General features: G+C 35.2%; 1 protein-coding gene across 1 annotated transcript in view; it reads left to right on the forward strand.

Moving 5' to 3' along the window:
• Positions 1 to 839: 839 nt before the first annotated feature.
• LOC143228031 (uncharacterized) overlaps positions 840 to 23,045 on the forward strand; it is an 89,598-nt gene continuing 67,392 nt past the window's right edge. Inside the window, exon 1 of the mRNA XM_076459378.1 lies at positions 840 to 996. The gene's annotated coding sequence lies outside the window, so the exon portion shown is untranslated. The remainder of the gene's footprint in view (positions 997 to 23,045) is intronic.

The raw sequence follows: 23,045 nt of genomic DNA on the forward strand, positions 1-23,045 counted from the left end.
TGGTGTAAGTATATTTTTGTTTTACGTGAAGCCAAGTCTGTTGGTTGCTGGGCCCGGCATGGCCAAACGTGTTAAGGCGTGCGACTCGTAATCTGAGGGTCGCGGGTTCCTGTCCCCGTCGCACCAAACATGCTCGCCCCTTCAGCTATGGGGGAAACGTTATAATGTTTCAGTCAATCCCACTATCCATTGGTAAAAGAGTAGCCCAAGAGTTAGCGGTGAGTTGTGATGACTAGCTGCCTTCCTTCTAGTCTTACACTGCTAAATTAGGGACGGCTAACACAGATAGCCTTAGTGTAACTTTGCGCGAAATTTGGACAGTAATAAAGTTTAACCACTTAATTATTAATCTGAATGCAATTTTTTGTATGTCCCCACTCCGTTGGACAGCAGTAAGTTTATGGATTTACAACTCTATAATCAGAGGTTCGATGCTCCGCGGTAGACACAGCAGATAGCTTTGATCTAAACTAGGCAAAATATTTTGTGTCATTTGGGAAATTTTCAGACAGAAAAAGAATTCGAAATTAAAAATAGGCGTTTGATAAGCACTAATAAGCGTTGTTTATCAGATAAAAATTATGTTATCGACATTGAGATAAAATAGCTTTTATCAACTGGAATTTGTTCAATAGAATTTGTTTGTTGTTAATCTAAACAACGTATTTTCCGTGTTGTTACCTCCAAGGGTATCTAAAATTGGTTTTTACTGTTGTAAACACGCAGATCTACCCTTTCAGTCACTAGAGGGCGTTTGAGGGAGTAAAAACACCAATAGCGACTTTAGTTTAATTTTGTCATCTGAATAACGTACCTCTTTTTCTTCGATATACAAAAAAGAGCAGTTCAGTAATATATGTCATGTCAAAGATTTTTGTTTGTGACCCTTGTAATTGTGCTAAACAAAAATTACGTAAATGATGTCGCTACCCGTCTTCCGATTCGAGACAGCTAAGGAACAATTGAACGGTAATCTCATCAAGCTGTGTTAATTAGGTAAGTTAATTAACATCTAATAACAGCAACGCCACCTTCATTTCCTGCTCTACTTGACGTGCCTTTAATAAATAAACATGTTGTGTGTCACTTTCCACAAACATGGTAATAAATTGTGTAGCTATGGACTTTAAACTCAAACACGATAATTAATGATGTAACAGTGAACTTTGATCTCATAAATGGTCATATTTTACGGTCAGTAAGAGAACTATATTGAATTAGATATACTCATTAAGAGGTTGCCTATGAATTTCGCTCTAAATAGCCAGCTTGCTCTGATTGGTAGTTAGTATTAATGGAAATAAGTGTTGTACCAATGGAGTTTAATGTCATAAGTGTGTCACGTCCCACAAATGTAGCAATTAACGTAACATAACAGCTCACATTTTACAAAAAAACACTGCAACGTTTCTTTCACTTCAGTTATGCAGTTACACATCTATACCTAGTTTCTTTATGTTGTTTTCTCTCTTATGGCGTTATGATAATCATATCGTTTAAATACGGTTTTGTTGAATCTATAAGCAAACACACACACAAAATAATTCTATCGTCTAAATACAGTTTTGTTGAATCTATAAGTAAACACAGACACAAAAAATAATCATATCGTTTAAATACGGTTTTGTTGAATCTATAAGTAAACACACACACACATATCGTTTAAATACGGTTTTGTTGAATCTATAAGTAAACACAGACACACAAAATAATCATATCGTTTAAATACGGTTTTGTTGAATCTATAAGTAAACACAGACACAAAAAATAATCATATCGTTTAAATACGGTTTTGTTGAATCTATAAGTAAACAAAGACACAAAAAATAATCATATCGTTTAAATACAGTTTTGTTGAATCTATAAGTAAACAAAGACACAAAAAATAATTATATCGTTTAATTACGGTTTTGTTGAATCTATAAGTAAACACAGACACAAGAAATAATTATATCGTTTAAATACGGTTTTGTTGAATCTGTAAGTAAACACAGACAAATAATTAAGAAATGTTTGAACATTAAAAGCATTCTCTCATTAGTAGAATTTCCACACGAGCTACTTGGTTTGGTGAGCTGTGATTGAATTATACACTAAAATTGTATTGTCGAATTGTGTAGTGATCTAAACTGACTCTTAAATCTCAAGAGATGCTATAGTTTCATTCAGTTATCATATTTAAAACAAACAAACAAACAAACCATTTGTTTACATATTTAGCAATTTATATATTATCTAACCTGGAGGTATGTTTTCATACACTTATATTAAGATCCAAAAAGTGTTCCTTGTCTTCAGTTGATGTAAGACTCTAGTTCTAAAATGTCAACAAGTGTAACTGCAATTATTTCCTTTGTATACTTTGACATTTTAATTATCTTTTCCGGTTGTCACGTCTTAAGAAGTGATTTTAGTTGTTTGCTACTAAACAGTTTCTGATTCATGTTTTAGGCCTTCTACGGTCGTCAAACTTCGAGTTTCTAAGGTTTCTATGTTGTTGTTGTTCTTACATCAAGCTACGCAGCATTAAAATATTCTGTCTTTTTGTGATGCGTGTAAGTGCTAACAAGTTTGTTTAAACATTGTTCGTAAACTACAAATCATTTTAGCATCAGAATGCAAAAACACAAAAAAGCTAAAACTTATATAATTCCAACGTCTTTCATTAATAACTTTGTCATTATAGCAAGTAATAATAAATTTTAAAGTGCGGAAAACGAGATGTTTTTTTTTTCCAAAGCAAAAAGAATTTTCCAAAATAAATTTCTACTGAGTGTGTAGTAGTCATGTAAAGTTATGTTAGTTTTGATTTTTCATGTGTTACATGTTATTTTTTAAACAAACAAGATAGACTTGAGTTACGTGAATATGGGAAAGACCGATATATAAAAATTAGATAACACAATAAATTAGTTTTTTTTTAGCTTTTTGCACTTCTATTTGTTTGTGCACACAATCATAGTTTTACATGATTTAAAATAGCCTATTGTCTTTGTGCACATCACTGGAACAGTAATTAGTCGTTAGGTTTTCTTGCGAGTTTTTCACTGAGTAAACGAATCCAATAATGACTGTATTTAAATAGTAAAATGTAAGAGGAATCTGCGTGGTTGGGAAAGTATTACATTGATATATTTTTGTATGTACACGCCATTAAGTTTTAGAGTCTAAAGATATCGACATCTATTTCTCAAATTGCATTCGGTATTATTACGCAGTGTTGTTTTTAATTTTGCGCCAAGCTACACGAGGGCTATCTGCACTAACCGTCATCAATTTAGCAGTGTAAGACTAGAGAGAATGCAACTAGTCATTACCACCCACCGCCAACTCTTGGGCTACTCTTTTACTAATGAATAGTAGGATTGACCGACCTTTATAACAATTCCACGGCTGAAAGGTCGGGCATGTTTGGTCTGAGTAGGATTTGAACCAGTGACCTTCAAATCACGAGTCGATCACCCTAACCACCTGGCTACTACGTAATGGAAATACATAAAATATTATACTGTTAAAGATTTCTTAGAAATATCTATGAATACAGACTGAAATTCTTAAAATACTGGAAAACTGTATGGGTATCAAAAGATATAAAACACACGTTAAGCTGTTACGAACGTACGTTGAGCTTTAACCGTAAATAGAAATGCATACCCCCACCTTGCAATTACATACATAGATGACCAGTCAGATACAGTGAAAATGAACACTGATATTTTTATTTTCATTCTGAAAGCGATAGACATATCTTAAACATTCAAATAGCTATAGAACTATGGTTACAAACATTTAAATAGTTATGAATTATGTTAAAGTCTTTAATAACACGTCCACGAGTGAAATATTTCTTTAAGCATTTGATAAACATAAAAAGAAGTCTTAAAACACACGTATTTATTATTTACAGACATTTTCGTTTCCAGTGATATGACTTAGACGATGTTATATCGAAGTTAACTCATTAATATTAATTTACACAATTCGATCAACATGTTATGCAGTGGAGGCTAATGGCTCTTTATGTCAAGTTGTCACAAGACAATAAAAAAAAGCGAAGGCATGCATTTATATTAGTCGTCTAGATGACCATTACGACCACAAGAAGCTTCTTCTGGTCATGACGTTTTTTTTCCTTTTGGGAAATGTTTCGAATTGCGATGCGCAGAATGTTAGAAGTTGTTTTTTTTTTACTCTCGAGACTGAAGTGAAATTCATGGAATTCCACTTCTTTCCAAGTAGATGACGTGAAACGTACATTATAATGTACTCTTATCCTGTGTGTTTTCATATTCTCTCTTCTGCATCCAAAGAACACTGACATCGCGATAAGTAACTAATCACATTTTATGTATTTCCAATCTTGTTCTCTCTAGGAGCTAACACTGTTTGTGGCTTTATTAACTTCGTAGCTTAGTAACCACATGAACTCACACTCACATCGTGATAAGAAACTAATCACTACCTTTACTTCTAAGTCCCCTGGAGCTCAGATTGTTCGTGGTGTTATTCATTTCCTATTCTGACAACAATGTGAACTTTCCTTAATTTCGTATCTGAATATTATTCTTTAGTTCTTTCCCTGTAACTCTAAGTATCTACTTAGAGTTCCATTGAAAGACGAGTTTTTGATTTAAGTTAATTAATAAAATTAGCTATAAATTACCCTGTTAATTTTTTCTTAAATTTTAAAGCTTGAGATTTATTCAATAATAAATTCGAGTTTTGGGTCTCACAGATTAACAAACACAGCATAATTTAAATGCTGTATTTTATTAAGTTCTTCTTTCCTATACAGCGATAACAGTTTTTAACATGTTTCTATGTTGATGATAATTACCTCTGTTTATATGAGATAAAAGGTTTAAAATAAACTTGAGACAAACAGAGCTGAATCTTATAGTTTGGGTAAAACATAAAAGATAACTTATAGCAAGTGTTGCACTACTAGCTTTATATCAAAACTTAGAAGGTGAGATATACCTATACGAAAAACCTTTGTGGCTTGATAAAGTTACATCACTAGGTTACTGTAAGTTTAAAAGACTATTTTTTCTTTTTCTCTGTGATTATTTCACATCCAGGTGTTACATGAATTTAAAGTCTAATCCTTTTAATCGAATTTTACATGTTTAAGAACTAATACACCTACTTTGCGAGAGGTCGTTCAACGTCTTTAGAGTAATTTAACAAAGTTTTGTAACATTGTTCAAATTGCAATCGCATTGCGAGAAACATAATTTATATAAGATAATTATTTACAGTGCTTAGAGCAATTGTTGAAATATAATAAACTAGAGACCAGAACCAATAAATGAGCTGTTACACTTTTTGTAGATAATTAACTTAATAAAATTAAACAAAATGACAAATAACAATTTGAAAGGCTAGGCGATCATAGCGATGTAATTGGTGGTTTCACAAATTGCACTAACAAGTTACGGTCCGAGAAATTCATTCGATTTGTTTGGTTTGTTCTGAATTTCACGCAAAGCTACTCGAGGGCTATCTACGCTAGCCTTCCTTTAATTTAGCATTGTAAAACTAGAGAGAAGACAGCTGGCCATCTCCACCCACTCCCAACCCTTGGGGTACTCTTTTACCAATGAATAGTGGGATTGATCGCATTTATAACGCCCCCACGGCTGTAAAGGTGAGCATGTTTCGTGTGACGGGGATTCAAACCCACGACCCTCATATTATTGCCTTGTGTGATTATGAATTAAGGTTACGTTGTGAAACACCACAACGCTGATATGGTGTTTTACCAATTTCCGTGACGAGGTGAAAACATTATGAATATTAACTCCTGGGAGAACACACTTTAAAAAACTTGAAGGGACTTTAAAATAAAGATTTCACTCAACGCTACAAATATGTTTATTTATAAAGATAAATTAAAAACATATATATTGTAATAATACTCGGAGTTTGTCTTGAAAATGCGCGTCACTTCATTTCAACGAATGTAATCAACAGGCGTAGGTAAATATACTTAGGTAGACGTTTTATATAACAGCTTAAATGCTTATAACAGTTTTTGAAAAGGTCTAACCTTAGACCGTAGAATAATATTATAACTTAATTTAATTATAGTATTAAGTATGGTAAAGTTTAGCCTAATTAAAATAGAGCAAAAAACGTTAACTTTGTAAATTTATCTTTTTATCGAATGTAGGCAGTGCTTAATAAAGGCTTAGCTAATTTTAGGCCTAAGACAAGTGAACTTAAGAGATTTCAGTATCTGCGATTAGTATTATTTTGTACTTTTAGTGAAATCATTTATTTAAATAAGTACTATTACAATAAAAGTACTTATATGAGAGTTAAAAAAGCACAAAACCGACGATTTTTAGCACAGTAAAAGGTAAAATATTTATTATTAGTTACAATCAAGTAGTTTCAGTAACACAGTTACAATCATTAGGGATGGTAAGAACAATTTATTTTTACTTTTAGTAACGGGGTTTAATGAACCTGAAAATAAATTATACTAATCTGACCGCGAATATTTGGCAAATGTGTAGAGATTTTAGAATTTTAACATGAAAGTTATAGGGGGATAGGCGTGATATTACACATACAACATTCTGTCAAGTAATAAGGAGCTTAGAGACGACACTACCTACAGAGTTGTCATGTCTATGTGAACTCACAGAAACCGTTGTTTGTAATTCCTGTCACACCAAACATGTGCTCGCCTCCTCAGCCGTGGGGGCGTTATAAAGTGATCAATCCCACTAGTTGTTGGTAAAAGAGTAGCCCAAGAGTTGGCGGTGGGTGGTGATGAGTTGCTGCCTTCTTTATAGTCTTACACTGCTAATTTAGGTACGGCTAGCACAGATAACCCTAGAGTAGCTTTGCGCGAAATTCAAAACAAACTAAACTAAAACCATGGATCCAAGGCTTTGTTCCATACTAATATATAGTGACACGCTTAGACAGAATAATTATGGAATAAATCGTAACGAGAAATAATAGAGAAAATATAAGCATTTTGCTTTTGCGTATTTTTAGTGCGTGACTTGTCACATTACACAAATTCGGAGGTTGAATTTGTGGAATGTAAACTACCTTATTCTTATATTCTATATCAACACATCCAGTCATGCTCTACATGAAGGCTGTGCACCGTGACAATAGTCTGCAGCGCACTTTCCATTTCAAAAGACTCTGTCGTTAGCTTACCTCCCACTCTTTCCTGCATGCTTTCCGTAATCCCTAGTTTACAAAGCTCGTTTTTAACAGCTTTAACGTACATAAATCTATATGCGACTTTACTAGCATATCGTAATATATATATATATATATATATATATATATATATATATATATGGAATAGTAGAAGTACTCGCTTCATTCTTCCGCTGTTTGAGGTATGCGACGGTTGAATGGGAGTTATGGTTGATACGCAGAGTACATAACATTGGCCTGTTAGCAACCAGAGCTTATTATGACATTTATTTCTACTATATTCATCCGAAACGTGCCACCTGTATCCGGCAGTGGTCCCGAATGTCTTCAGAAACGTTTCACGATGTGTACTGTGTACTATTTTTGGATATTGTTTTTTCCCCTTACTCAGTAGGAAAAATAACAGCAACACAAGAGTCTTTATATTTGTCAAGGGGCTCATCACCTAATTGTTGATGACCACCATATCATACTGTTTTTACTAGGTTTTATTTAGTAATTTACTACTGTTGGTTTTGCTTTCCTGAACACTAAGTGGAAACAGTTTGTGTACACGTGATTGTGACGTTTCCCCAAACGGAGATCCTTCTTGATTATGTTGATCAGGGTTGTCTGAGAAACGAAGACGTATTTTATTACTGATCTTTATTTTCGTAGGTACTCATGTATTGTAAGATACCGCACTTCGCTCACCACAGTGTTACACCACACTTGTTACAGTCGCCACTAAGTACAAAACAATTTAGAATCCTTAATCTATATACTTCTTTGTAATCTAAGGGTGAAAAGGACTGCTACACACCTCTTCCATTCCTTATGTAACGCCAAACACTGTCAAAATGTAGTTATGATACTTTCCGTTTCACAGCAACTTTATATCTGTTGTAGTTGTCATGTGATTTGTCTATGTGTATATTACAAATAATTTCAAACCCCATGTATTCCTGTTCTCTATGTAAAAAGGACTCATTCTCAGAGATGCCAATCATTACGATTTTTGTGTATACATTACGACTATACTCTCATGCAGACAAATATTATGACATGTTGCAACTCTTAAATTGTATGTTATATAGGCCTGTACAATAAAGTGATAAATTGTTCCCCCGGGCTTGAAAGGGGTGAAAAGAAAATTTTTAGTAAGATACAAATACATTTTGATAATAAGTAAAACACATAGTCCAAATGGCTACTTGCGATAATCATGTTTGTGCTTCAAATAATAAAAAATATTTGTGTCTCCGACGTCTACCAATAGTTTGAGTGCGGTGCTTCTCCATACTGGGTACGTGGGGGGGGAATCCATTGTTACGTCATCAGTGCTTGTCAGCCAATCAGCGCTCGCGTAGATGGTTTTAGTCCTTTCAGATTTGCCAGAAACAAGACAATATGGTGAACGAGGCCTCTCTTTTCCATCTTGTCTTGTTTCTGGCAAATCTTAAAGGACTAAAACTGTGAATCAAAAATTTAGGAAAGAGTATAGTACAAAATATCCGGTCATTGCATCAAAAGTCAGTGACAGTCGTGTTTTGTACAGTTTGTCACATCGATTTTTCTGTGGCGCATGGCGGGATAAACGATTGTTCCAGACATACAAAATCGGCATCTCACCAACAAAAGGCTGAGGCGAAGACAAAAACGATGCAGATAACGACATTTATGAGTAAGAATTCAGAATATGAAACCATAAATGCAGAAGTAATGTTCACGCAATTCGTCATTGCTCATAATTTACCCCTAGCTGTAGCCGATCATGCAGGACATCTATTCAGAAAAATGTTCCCAGACTCTGATATAGCGAAAAAAATATGGCTGTGCTAGAACCAAAACTACAGCTTAGAGACATTGGTCAGGCCCAGTAGCCGCAAATGATAAAGGACTCTGTATACAATCATTACGCTCAGTCATTTGTAATAGTTGGCATCTCTGCATTCTAAGTAATCTCGTGATTTCAAGCTTCTTGAGTGCAGTATCAGTACTGACTGGAACGTAACAAAATAAATTAAAATTTTAAAACTGTCTTCGACTTTCTTCTGTTTATAAACTGAATTGTGCGCAAGGCTACACGAGATATTATCTTCGTTAACAGTTCGTTTTGACTAGTTGACTTTTTTTAGTCTATCACTACAGTAAGCTGTTCAGTACCACCCGCCGCCAACCCTTGGACCAGGATTGTCAGAGTTAGGGTGGGAATTAGCTGTTACTGTTATAACACACTCACATCCCAAAATTACATAGCGTTTTTGTTTCTTTTTTTAATGAAACACGAAACTTTGTATTCACATTCAGGTTAGCTAACCGTTGGACAATATGCATCTAAAAGATACAGAGTGTATAATTCTCGTGATTCATTACATGCGCATATTTTACTGATGTCACGACAATACAAAGTACGTCTTTAAATGATGCAGTTTTAGTGTCTACTGACGCACACAACACACTACTGTATAGAAGTGAGAGTGGTTAAAACAGGCGACTCCTCCAGGTGGTAACCTTTGGTTTCCTTTTCCAAAAAAAATCAGTTTAAGCTTTGTGTTTGCAAAGCATATCTGTGGATGACAAGCAGTTAATGTAAGAGCAAATATTATGTAGATCGTATGATATATTGTAAATTAATGTTTGTAGATTTTACGTTCTGGACTGTCCAACTGATGTCTGTGGTTTATATTTCATTATCATCAAAAGAAAGAGTTCTCCAGATTTTGGGGCAATGGGTGCATAATGAGTGTAGGTCAAATCCTACTTTCCAATTATAGTAGCCAAAGAGTTAGCAGTGGGTAGTTTTGACTAACTGCTTTTTGCCCATCTATCACTCAAAATCAAAGGCAGCTAGCAGTACCCCGAAAACAAAGTGGTAAGTTTACTGATCTACAACAATAAAATTCGTGGTTTGATTCCCCGCGGTGGACACAGTAGATAGCTTAATACGTCTTTGCTCATAAGCAAATAAAGACAGCCAGCGCAGATGACACTCGAACGGCATTGCGGAAAATACGAAAAACCAATAATTAACTTATTGAAGAGGTTCCAGTGAGCCTGATCCACTCTGGTCAACAAAGACCAAAATCTCGATAGTGAGAAGAAGCAGAAAATGTTATAGGATGAAAAGATCTGAACTGAATCTGATTATTTTAAGTGGCGCACAACGATTTAATACTGATTTGGACGGTTGGCTTGACAACGCTACAGTATTCTCTCAAATATTAATGTATATAAAGGCGTTTACTTTGTTTATATGATATCAGATAACTAATCATTTCAGTCCTATGCACCTATTTAAAACAGACATTCATAAAATTGAAATGACATTTCAGTGTTCTGTTGAAGCATTAGTTAAGGGGGTCAAATTGTTTAGCAGTTTGATATTCAGGATAAAGATATAATTATAGTAACCAGGTCATGGTAAGTTCCTCATTTCTCACGCATAATACTGTGTTTGAATGTATGAAATGATCTGGAAAAAACAAAACATATTTACAGCGTTTGTTGTAGTGTTTTTTTCAGTAAGTTTTGGTTGTTAGTGTTTCCAGTTTCGAGACATCCTGAAAATTAGCACACTTTGGAAAATTATATTCCCTTATTGGGTACTATATTCCATTTATCTAAGAAAAAATTAACTTTTTGTACCTCCCTATGTTATTGCAAGTATTACATGGTTGGACGGACAGGCGAGCTCTCAGACGAACCAGGAAAACAGAGCGTGTGGTCTCTTCCCTGTTTAACACGTAGTGAATTCACTAGGTTCAAAAAGTGTCGATTTTTAATTACTTTTCTCGTGTATTTGACCAATGCATTCTGTACACAGGTGTATATTTTACGTCGATTTTTATAGTTACGGAAAGCAACACCAGGATATACAGACTCAAACTAAAGCGGTAGCTAACAATAAAATTTAAACTTGCAATGTTCATCATAACAAATCCAAATACAATAAATTCATTATTGTGCCAGTAACCCTCACTAAAGAAAGAAAATTAAAACTCCTAGCACTTATTAGTAAAGTACCAAGGTTATAATTTTTAAATTTAATAGCCGTGTTAAGCGAGTCTCGTTTACTAAATATCATGCTTTCCAGGGCTCAGCGACACGTTTGCCACTAAAAAGTGTCTTAAATTCGTGGTGGGCACAGTAGAGATAGCCCATCGCGTAATTTTGTGCTTAACTACAAAGAAGCAAGAATAAATCCAAAGTAATAAAAAAAACATGGATGAATAATAAGACAGTAGACTAGGATATCAAATAGTGTGTGCGTGTATTTTCTTATAGCAATGCCACATTGGGCTATCTGCTGTGTCCACCGAAGGAAAACGAAAGATCAAATAGAGGATTAGTAGATACTTGTGTGTGTGTAGGTTTGTATTCATACATAAGGAAAGAGGGCGTATTGTGTCCGAAATGATAGGCCATTTACTTTACTTACAGGTGAATACATTTAATTGTGCCAGTCACAGCTCCTTAACAAGTTCCCACCACTTTCTAATTAATAGTCTTTCCGATTGACTGCTTACGCCCGACAAAAGATGGCGTGCAGAAAAGTGTTCACTTCATTGAACTGAGACAACTGATACCTTTGGGAACTGTACACTCAACAGGTAGCAAATAAAAAAGCATTGCGTATTTTAACAACACCGATATTTGCTTTGATTCAGAAGAGACAAGCCGTTTTAATTATCGAAGAAAGAGCTTACTTAAAACGATATAGAAATGTTGCAATTGGTTTTGTAATTTTAACAAAGAAAGACCTAAAAATATAACATTCAGTTAACACAACACATACATCCGGAACATATTCATCGTTTCTCGTGCTATCTCATTTATGCAACTCTCATATCATAATTCACGCCTTATTACCAACGCTTTCTTTACAAATACAAAAAAAAAAAAACAAGCAAACAAACAAAAGTAAAATCGAATGCTTTTCAACGATACTGCAATAGTTATTTATACCAGTTGATAATCCAAGAAACGACTTTGATATTTTTGTTATTTGAGTCTCAAAGCAACTTACGCAGTTATAAAATAATTAAAGAGTTAACACTGACTTTATTAATTATTTTCATAGAACATACGAAACGTGTCTTTTTGTTATCAGGATAACATTGAATTTATCATTATTTTCATACAACATACGAAACGTGTCTTTTTGTTATCAGGATAACATTGAATTTATCATTATTTTCATACAACATACGAAACGTGTCTTTTTGTTATCAGGATAACATTGAATTTATCATTATTTTCATACAACATACGAAACGTGTCTTTTTGTTATCAGGATAACATTGAATTTATCATTATTTTCATACAACATACGAAACGTGTCTTTTTGTTATCAGGATAACATTGAATTTATCAATTATTTTCTGTAAGAATCTGAAACTTTTCTCTCTTTTTGTTTTCCTCATCAGATCAACACCGACTTTATCAACTATTTTCTTACAACATCCAAAAACGTATCTTATATTTATCAGACATTTTTGGAACGTTAAATTTTTTTCTTCTTGTCTTAAACATTGTTTTTTACACATTATGGTTTAGCTGACATACCCCGCTGGAACAGCGGTAAGTATACTCTAAATCAGAAGGTTCGTTTCACCTCGTTGAACACAGCAGATATGCCGATCTGGCTTTGCTGTAAGAAAAATACACTTTATCTAATAACACATTTCTTTATAAGAAAGGTTTTGTTTTTTTTCTACAACTACTAATTAAGCTCGTGTATTTTAGTCTGGTTATTCGTGTAGAATAAAAAAAAATATATTCAACTTACAGATATAAGTTAGTTTGCTTGTTTTTTATTTTAGGTAAGATAAAATGTTCCTCATATAAACATTTGTTTTATTATTTCAACGGTTTTCAAATTCCGTAAAATTATTCTTTAATATTTTTAAATAAAACACAAGTCCTGTGATTTTCTATCAGATTGTCACTCGATGGTAGACACAGCAGGTAGCTCGACGTTGCTTTGCCATAAGAAAACACACATACAGTCCCTCAAAATTTTTATTATGTGTTCTTCTTATATGAAGCCTATAGCGACGATTACCTGTGTTACTCTATACAATTCCCAAATAATTCCTGGTTAATTTGACGTATGTTAGTCTATAATGAGTAATAGAATGGATACCCTTGGGTTTTATATTATTACATCACATTTCTTATATGTGATATGATTTTTTAACACTCCTACGAAAAGACGTTTCTAGTCCTGATTTCTCCAAGCCCGTTCCCCTGGCTGTGGTTTCGCTAGATAGTAGATAGGGACAGTGGGAATCTCGTTAATCCATTCATTAATGGAATTAAATGGCAATTTTATTTAAATACAAAATTATTAGCCTAATATTAATAACCTTTCAAGTTGCTTTGGGGCCTATTAGGCCCCACTTTTCGTAGGAGTGTTAAGTATTCAAGAGTTGGTCATTGTCTATTTCTCAATTTCATGTAAAGCTACTCGAAAATTATTTGCTAAATTCGAGTTCGAGAGCCACAGACTGCGAGTATGACGCCCTAACAGTTTGTAAGAAGTATAGAATTATGTCTTTCTGTTCTTTTCCAAAAATAAATTATCAATTTCAGGTTCACTTTTTTGTTGTGCCGTATTGTTATATTTTTGAGATTAATTATATTTTTACCTGTGTATTTTACACATATAACTAATTTTGTGAGTTTGTTTAAATTTCTTTTTCAACACAAATACTATTAACATTTTAACGTTCAATATTAAATCTCGAATTCAGTTCAGATGTACATTTGACTTAAGGATTATCGTTGGATTTTCACGCAAAGCTACACGAGGGCTATCTGAGCTAGCCGTCCATAATTTTGCCGGACCTGGATCCATGGAAAATCTTGTATTGATAGTTCTAAAGAACACACACTGTAGTTTGCCAAGTGCTTTATCGTGTGTGAGAACTAACGCAGTCTCAGTTCGTTTTTGTTTTGTTTTTTGCACCTGTTAGTGTAGGCCCAGCATGGCCAGGTGGTTAAGGCACTTGGCTCATAATCCAAGGATCGCGAATTTGAATCCCCGTCACATCAAACACGCCGCCCTTTCAGCCGTGGGGGCGTTATAATGTTGCGTTCAATCCCACTATTCGTTGGTAAAAGAGTAACCCAAGTGTTGGCGGTGGGTGATGACTAGCTGCCTTCCCTAGTTTTACATTACTAAATTAGGGACAGTTAGTGCAGACAGCCCTCATGTAGCTTTGCTCAAAATTCAAAAGAAACCAAAACCTGTTAATGTACAAGGTTTAGTAGTAAGTTCTCTTTACCCCTACAGGTGTCGCTGTACGGCATTATTTGTTCATTATGTCAAACGGAGCTTCAAGAAACTAATCAGTTAATTCATCTTCTCAAAATCCAAGAGTTGCTTAAAAGGAAAACATTACTGGAGATCGGTTACTTGTAAATCTCAGAACACTGGACTACTTTATGACTGCAGGGGAAGAGCCTCAGTGTGTCTGTTTTGTTTATTTTTTATACCTACAAATTAAATTCGGTTTCTTTGGTACGACACGCGGGGAGGGGTAAATACTCTACTCTCGTGAGTTTCGATGTCCCAGTCACACCTCCTTTACGTCAGATATGTATACAAAATTTATAACAGATTGTTTGTTTGTTTTGTTTTGTGAACTTCGCACAAAGCTACTCGAGGGCTATCTGTGCTAGCCGTCTCTAATTTAGCAGTGTAAGACTAGAGGGAAGGCAGCTAGTCATCACCACCCACCGCCAACTCTTGGGCTACTCTTTTACCAACGAATAGTGGGATTGACCGTCACATTATAACGCCCCCACGGCTGAAAGGGCGAGCATGTTTGGTGCAAGGGGATGCGAACCCGCGACCCTCAGATTACGAGTCGCACGCCTTAACACGCTTGGCCATGCCGGGCCATTTATAACAGAAGAGATAGAAGTTAAAGACAAGGCTTGGAAGAGTGTTTCCTCTTATTACAATAGATACCGGCGCATTCATTTAATTCTGAAAGTCTGAAAACATTTGACAACTATTTCGTTTTCGGAGGAAATTAGAAACTAAAATAAAATCACGTTAAAATAGAATGTGAAAACAGAGCGACCTTTTGTGTATCAAGTCCGAATTGAAGGATTCATAGACATTCGATAACACATAGCCAGCGTGTAGCACACAAATAAATATCTTTCGTTGCATATTTTGTTCTAATACAGCTTTCAAACATGAAAACCTCGAAACATGTTTAACACAAACGTAGTTATACGATATGCAACACAATGAGGTTCTTGAGACATTTGTTACATATTTTAAATAACTAGACGTATTAGGCCTAATTATGAACCACAACACCCATTTACTTTATTTACCAATTGTTTTATTTCTACAATAACAATCTGATATCTCCAAAAGAAGGCTAAAAAAGATATGGTTCTTCCCAGCCCCCCGATATCATATATGTAAATTTTCGGACAACCCGCAACAGACAAACTTTCCAGTATCCCCCTGATCTTCAAAGCACAGACCTCCTAAAACCCCTCCTTATTCAAAATACAAAATTTCTTGCCAAGTCCCGACTTCCAAAGCCGTTTCGCCCAATATTTGTGCTTCCTTCAATGATTAACTTAACTCTGCGTTTCGTTTGACGTCACTCACATTCGTGCATGCTCATTATGAACTTTGTCACGTGGTACAATGTTAGCCGACCAAGTGAACTTTTTGATATTTATGCGACAGGTCATAAGACCGTTGACGAATACGAAACACTTCCAAGTCGTTATCACAGGGAAAGACGACTGTCAAACTCAGGCTCTACAAGTACATTCATCTCCTCAGAAAATATGACCCTGTGAGCCAGTAAACGAAAAGACAAAATCCACGGCCTTAGCCATGTGAAGAATTCGCTGTCTTTGGGATCTTAAGACACCGCTGCGACAGTTTGGCGACGTCTCACGCGATTACGCGTCTCTCTCGTGACGTGACAGAATGACTGCATGAATCCGTCCATTGAAGTGAATTGATCGCGTGTTATACACAACATGGTTTCATTCGAACATTCGAAATAAAGGATTAAGTGTGATGCGTCAGAAACCCGAAGGGGAAATTATTTGATCTACTGTAAATAACTTATAGGCATACATTTCATCGAAGTTACATGGAACACTATAGTACCAGTGCAATAAACATTTTATAGCATTAAGGGTTCATAGTGATAATGTGATAGTAACATCAGTATACATAACACAAAACTAAGCTTCGCTCTAATAATTACATTTTTTTTATAGAAAGAAATGGGTCTAAAAGCACATGATAAGTTCGAGAACACAGTATTATTGACATAAGATATTTGATCCGAATTCACATGAAAGGGTATGTTTTCTTATAGCAAAGCCACATTGGGCTATCTTCTGAGCCCACCGAGGGGAATCGAACCCCTGATTTTGGTGTTGCAAATCCGTAGGCTTACCATTGTACTAGCATGGGGCCCCACATGAAAGAAAAACAATTAAAATATCGTTTTTATTCTATTTAAACATTATATGATTTAATTTGAAATCAATCAATAAATCTCAATCTTATATTAACCAACTTAATACTCTTTCGGTGTTAACGGCCGTAATCCCAACAATACGACCAAATACTTAGGTTCGCTTAACAAGTGCATTAGATGTAAACCGATATATTGAGTGACAAGGCAGAATTGTTAATTTGTTAGTATTTATAAATGATGAAATTATCTGACATAATTTAAAATAAGAAAAGTGACCACAATATCTATATAAGCATAATAACACTGTTGTGTGTCCATGTAACTACTTTGCTACCTGTTGATGAACCTTCACCAAATTTGGTTTAAAGGGTCCTCATGTCCAGTTTTACATTTTGCGTTTTGCAATTTTTATGGATGTTTTTAACCACTACTTTGTCCCTCTTTTGATGCACCTTGACCAAATTTGGCATGAAGGTTTGATTGGTCCAATGTAAGATACATACTAACTTGCGATTTCAAATTTTTTTGTTTTCCAGTTCTCTTTTTGCATTTTTTACAATTGCATAAAAGGAGAGCAACTTTTTCATGTTCTAAAATAATCTTTCATTAATCATACATTTACATAACTCCATCTAGTATATATATATATACGTATTTTAACATTTTCGGTTTCACTTTCCTACCTAAAGTCAAGATGTTTTTGACGCCATGTTGGGCTTCTCTGGATCTGTTAGAAGCGACGATTTCCTGTACAAAATAAACAAAAAACAATAACAACAAACAAACTCAGGATGATTTAACTTATGGAAATGACCGAATAAAAGTAAACTATTAAGGTGGATGTCAGGAATTTGTTACCGACTGAGGGAGCAAATGGAAAGAACCTAACGATTATCATGACCTTAAATCCAGAAACAAACAATTCTAACATGTGCCTCAAGCATAAGCTGTACTTCTTCTATGCGTTACATACATACAGTTTGGTTGTTGTTAATACAAAGCTATGCAATAGGCTATAACAGTGGTTTGGTTTGGCTTGTTTTGAATTTCGCGCAAAGCTTCTGGAGGGCTAATTGTGTTAGCCGTCCGTAATTTAGCAATGTAAGACTAGAGGGAAGGCAGCTAGTGATCACCACCCACTGCTAACTCTTGGTCTACTCTTCTACCCACGAATAGCAGGATTGATCGTCACATTATAACTCCCCTACGGGTGTAAGGGCGAGCATGTATGGTGTGAAAGAGATTCGAACCCGCGACCCTCAGATTACGAGTTGAGTGCTTATCCACTGGCCATGCCGATATTTAGAAGAAAGGCAGACAGTGAACATGATCCACGATCAACTCTTGTATGGGCAAATAGTTGGATTTGATCATTCCTCTCACAGCACATCCACGATCCCAAAATGTTTAGCACGATTTTGAGGCGTTGAGATGCGAACCAGGAATCCACGTATTCACAATCAGAGCATGCTCACTACTAGGCCACGTCCGAACCGCACTGCTTGAGATATTAAACATATAAAAACAAACAACAAAGTGTATGTCAACAATAAACAATAGAAGTTTCTATTCTTCTCAATAACTGGATGAAAGGATAAATTATCACATGGAGGAGTTTACACCAAGTTTTGATAATCCTGTCTTCGCAGTTGCGTTTCTCAACATCAAGAAGATATTATAGTTAACTTACACGTTACTGGTGTTTACGAAACATTCTACCATAGATATATTCAACCGATAATTTATTATGAAATACTTGGAAGGGAAAAAAAGAAAATGATGTGTTTCTGTTGCAGTGCTATGGACATACGTGTTGTTATGATGTTAGTTTTTAAACTTAACCGAAAATAAAGCCCCCGATCTTCTCACTCCAGTGGCTCAGCTTATTAACGCCGATTAAAAGACACCCTTGTCTCCATACTCCTGGTGGGAAAAGTACCGAAAAACTCGTCGTGTAGACTTGAGCTTAATTGCAAACAAACAACAAACTGAAAATCAAACTCTTCATAGTAGATAACTAAGTATTGACGTCAACTTTAATTTTGAAGTAAAACCTCAAGTTGTTCAAACATGATATATTTAGTGCTCGTGCTGTTGTCGAAACTCAACAGCTGGGATAGACACCTGGTGGAGAAATCAATAGATGCTAAGCGACAAGTGAGTCACTCACTCTACTGTCCATCCTCCACATAGATGAACAGTGTTAAACAAAACCGTTAATTGAAAACCAACAGTGAATTAATGCTGAGTAATATTAGAACCACGTCAGCTGGTTAACAACACGTCATTGTGCTGTCAACGGCCTACTCACTCCGAATTCTTGTAAATACCCTGAAAGAGTTAACATATTATGGATTCTGTTTCTTGTTCTTTATCGTGGTTCTTGGGCAGGCTGGTTTGTTTGAGTACCTTTTATTGAACATAGCGACATAGTATTATACAACATGGTCGTTACAACAAGGTTAAGGTATTACACGCCACACTTTATGGCTTTCAAATAACTGAGTTTTCATTAAAAAAATAAGAGAGAGACGTAATTGTCTTGCAACAAGTGAATACAAAATACACTTAGTAAAAAGATACCCAGTTATCTGGGCTAAAATTTACACGTTCATTTGTTACGAAGTTACACACAAACTTACAAAAAGGGTAGCCGTTCTTGGATTTATCTGAGAGACTACACACGGAGGGTAGACGGATACATAGCAGCACACGCCGTCATCTTTTCTTCCTAAGTTGAAAGACAGAATTTTTGTTACTCTTAAAGAGCTCCCACAGCTTCAAAGTGCAAGAAGTTACAGACCATGTGTAATAATTCATGGATTCACCACTAGGGTGCTTTTTTTTTTTAATTTCGTGCAAAGCTACTCGAGGTCTATCTGCGCTAGCCGTCCTTAATTTAGCAGCGTAAGACTAAAGGGAAGGTAGCTAGTCATCACCACCTACCGCCAACTCTTGGGCTACTCTTTTACCAACGAATAGTGGGTTTGACCGTACATTATAACGCCTCCACTGCTAAAAAGGGCGAGCATGTTTGGTACGACCGGGATTAGGGTGTTTCTAGTCGAAACCAAGACGAAAGCATTTTAAAAATACATTATATTTGTCTAGTACGCTCGAATGATATCTCTGTTATATCCACCCTTAAGTGAGACACACTTAAAGGTGTTAGATATTTATAGCATAATTGATCCAAAAACATTCAGAACAAATTATAGACCAACCTTATATAAGCTAACGCAAACCTAACTCATTGATAAGATAAATTTACAAACTGGCCAATATATCTGCACGGTCTCTCATGTTTCCTCCCTCGTACCGGGCGATAAATCAAGCTTTGAAAACTTGTATTTGTTATCTTTCATGTTAGTTGACCAGGAATTTATGCCACGGATTACGGATATAAGGTTTATCATTTCATAATAAACAACACTGCAGAAAGTATGGGTTTACATTACGACAGGATTTGTTCAGAGTTAATGTTAACAAGACTTAATCCTCTTAAGGCACCGAAAAAGAGACTATAAGAACATTAAATATCACTCAACCCATAACAACGTTATTTCCACTTAAGGGTTATTCGTGATTAGCCAGTTTAGCGTGAAATCCTATTTGTCACGACAGATCACGAACGGGGCTACATAATGAAACAAGGCAGTGTACAATATATGCGCCAACTGCCCTCTGGGTAAATATCTGTTTCAGCTGTCTTATTCAACTGATATTCTAGAAACTGCAACAGAGAATTACAATAGAGAAGATGTGTTCTTCTGGTTGTTAAAAACCGCTTCTGTTTACTATTTTAAGTCTATTCCACAATGTCGTTCTTCTTTTAATCGGACTAATCTGATCAGTTTTTTTGTTTGTTTGTTTGTTTTGAAATTTTGCACAAAGCTACTCGAGGGCTATCTGTGCTAGCCGTCCCTAATTTAGCAGTGTAAAACTAGAGGGAAGGCAGCTAGTCATCACCATCCACCGCCAACTCTTGGGCTGCTCTTTTACCAACGAATAGTGGGATTGACCGTAACATTATAACGCCCCCACGGCTGGGAGGGCGAGCATGTTTGGCGCGACGGGGATGTAAGCCCGCGACCCTCAGATTACGAGTCGCACGCCTTAACACGCTTGGCCATGCCGGGCCAATCTGATCAGAAGAAGTGAGTTATTTTAGTTCTGCTAAACGGAACCCAGAAGGGAAACTACTCGTAGCTTATGTAATTTTATCATAGAATTATCAGAAATGAAACTTTAACTTTCATTTTATTGACAGTAATTATTAATAAATATTTGGATAATTTCTGTATTGTAGCAATCGCACGCTCATCTGTCAGATTTCGTATTACGTGTATGTTTATAACGAGACATTTGTGTTTTTCATGTAACTTGATAATCGATTTTCATTGTTAACTTTACTTTTTACTGTCTTGTAACAGTATGTTTTCCTGAAAATATCTTATTAAGCGAAACATCAGGTAAAAAAAGAAATGTGCCTTTCATTGATAATTAATGTTGTTTTTCCTTGTTGTTGTGGGCTATCTGCACTATAGCAACCCCTGAGAACCGAGACCCAGATTTTTTATTGTAAGCCCAAAGGTTTATTTATCTTTAACCTACCAGCAACGTTTCTCTAAAAAAATGTCTTAAATGTTTCGTAATAACAAGATACCCTTTTCTTGGTTGGGTTAGGGGCCCAGCATGGCAAGGCAGATTAAGCAGTTCAATTCTTAATCTGAGGGTCGCGGGTTCGAATCTTTGTCACATCAAACGTGCTCGCCCTTTCTGTCATGGGAGTATTATAATATGACGGCCAATCCCATTGTTCGTTGGTAAAAGAGTAGCCAAAGAGTTGGCGGTGGGCGGTGATGACCAGCTGCCTTCCCTCTAGTCTTACACTGCTAAATTAGGGACGGCTAGCACAGATAGCCCTCGAGTAGCTGTGCGCGAAATTCCAAAAAACAAACAGACAAATCCTTGGGTTAGGTCGTACTGCATCACTCTAAAAATATTTCAAGGTATTTAGAGGACTGAGACATTTAAAAAAGTATTTTGAAATGTACATATTTTGAACATCTTCATTGGATTTTTATAAAATAAAATTTAATATTGTTTACTGCGCTATGTTTCAGCGAAATAGGATTGCAAACAAAATAATTTTCTATCCATCAGTTTTCGCTGGTAAATCATGTAATTTTAAGTAAAATGTACACTTTTATATCAGTTTCACGTGAAAAGACTTCGTGTAATATATTTATGCTTTTTTAACTTACTAATTACATAATATTTTAGCAGAGAGTAATGGTCAATGATTTACAATCATTTCGTGTAAATAGGTCATTATCATTTCAAGTACTTAAAGTAATATCCTATTTGTAAATATTGTTTATACGTAATAAAACCAGATAACTATGTGACAAACAACTTATTTGACGTATTTAAAGCAATATCTTATTTGTAAATATTATTTTTGTGCCTAGAAAAACAGATAACTGTGTGACAAACAACTTATTTTACGTACTTAAAAGTAATATCTTATTTGTAAATATTGTTTATACGTAAAAAAACAAGACGACTATGTGACAAACAACGTGCAATCTTTTCCCGAAAGAGAAAACTTTTTTTTTTTTCAAATTTGTCTTAAAATCACATTGTGTGTGTATAAAATAGTAGTAACATAATTCTGACAAACTGCATTTATAATACCAACTCATGGCTTCAAATCGACACTTCCAAAGAAAAAAAAAACAAATTCAAGCACCTAATGTATATAAGTACTTTTCTTGTTTCACTGAAATTCGGGTTTTTATTCTTCCTGATGGACAGAGTGTAACTAGCTCACTGCATAGCTTTGCCGAAAAAACAAACAAACCCGACAAACAATTTGTACAAAATAAAAGTATTATAACTTACTAAAAGGGTGATATGCTTGAGTTTCGAACAAACACAACAAGAAACGTTATATTATTCAAGCTTTCCCCTTCCCCTAGTGGCAAGTCTGAATACATAGAACGCCCCCTAGTGGTTCAGTGGTGATATGGGGGCTTACCCATTAAAAATCTAGTTTTGATGTCCGTGATAAGCACAGCGGAGATTGCTCATTGTGTAGCTTTGTGCTTAACAAACAAATAAACAAGTATACTCAAACCCAAATGTTACAAAATATTTGTGTTTTCTACGCTAATTAAAGTCAAGGAAAAAAGTCACAAGACTTCATTTCCTTTTATTACCTTTGGGATAGAAAGGTTCCACAAAGATAAAACAATCGTTTAGTGAACCGTATAAGGAAATTTAAAAGTGTTGAAAGTAAGTAATGGTAGATAGGCCACTCTGAATTATCAAGATACAACAAAATGTATTGTGGCATTCTACAATATTGAATGGCTGTTTTTAATTGCAAAT

Source organism: Tachypleus tridentatus, chromosome 10, assembly GCF_004210375.1.
Source record: "Tachypleus tridentatus isolate NWPU-2018 chromosome 10, ASM421037v1, whole genome shotgun sequence".
In the NCBI taxonomy this organism is placed as follows: domain Eukaryota; kingdom Metazoa; phylum Arthropoda; class Merostomata; order Xiphosura; family Limulidae; genus Tachypleus; species Tachypleus tridentatus.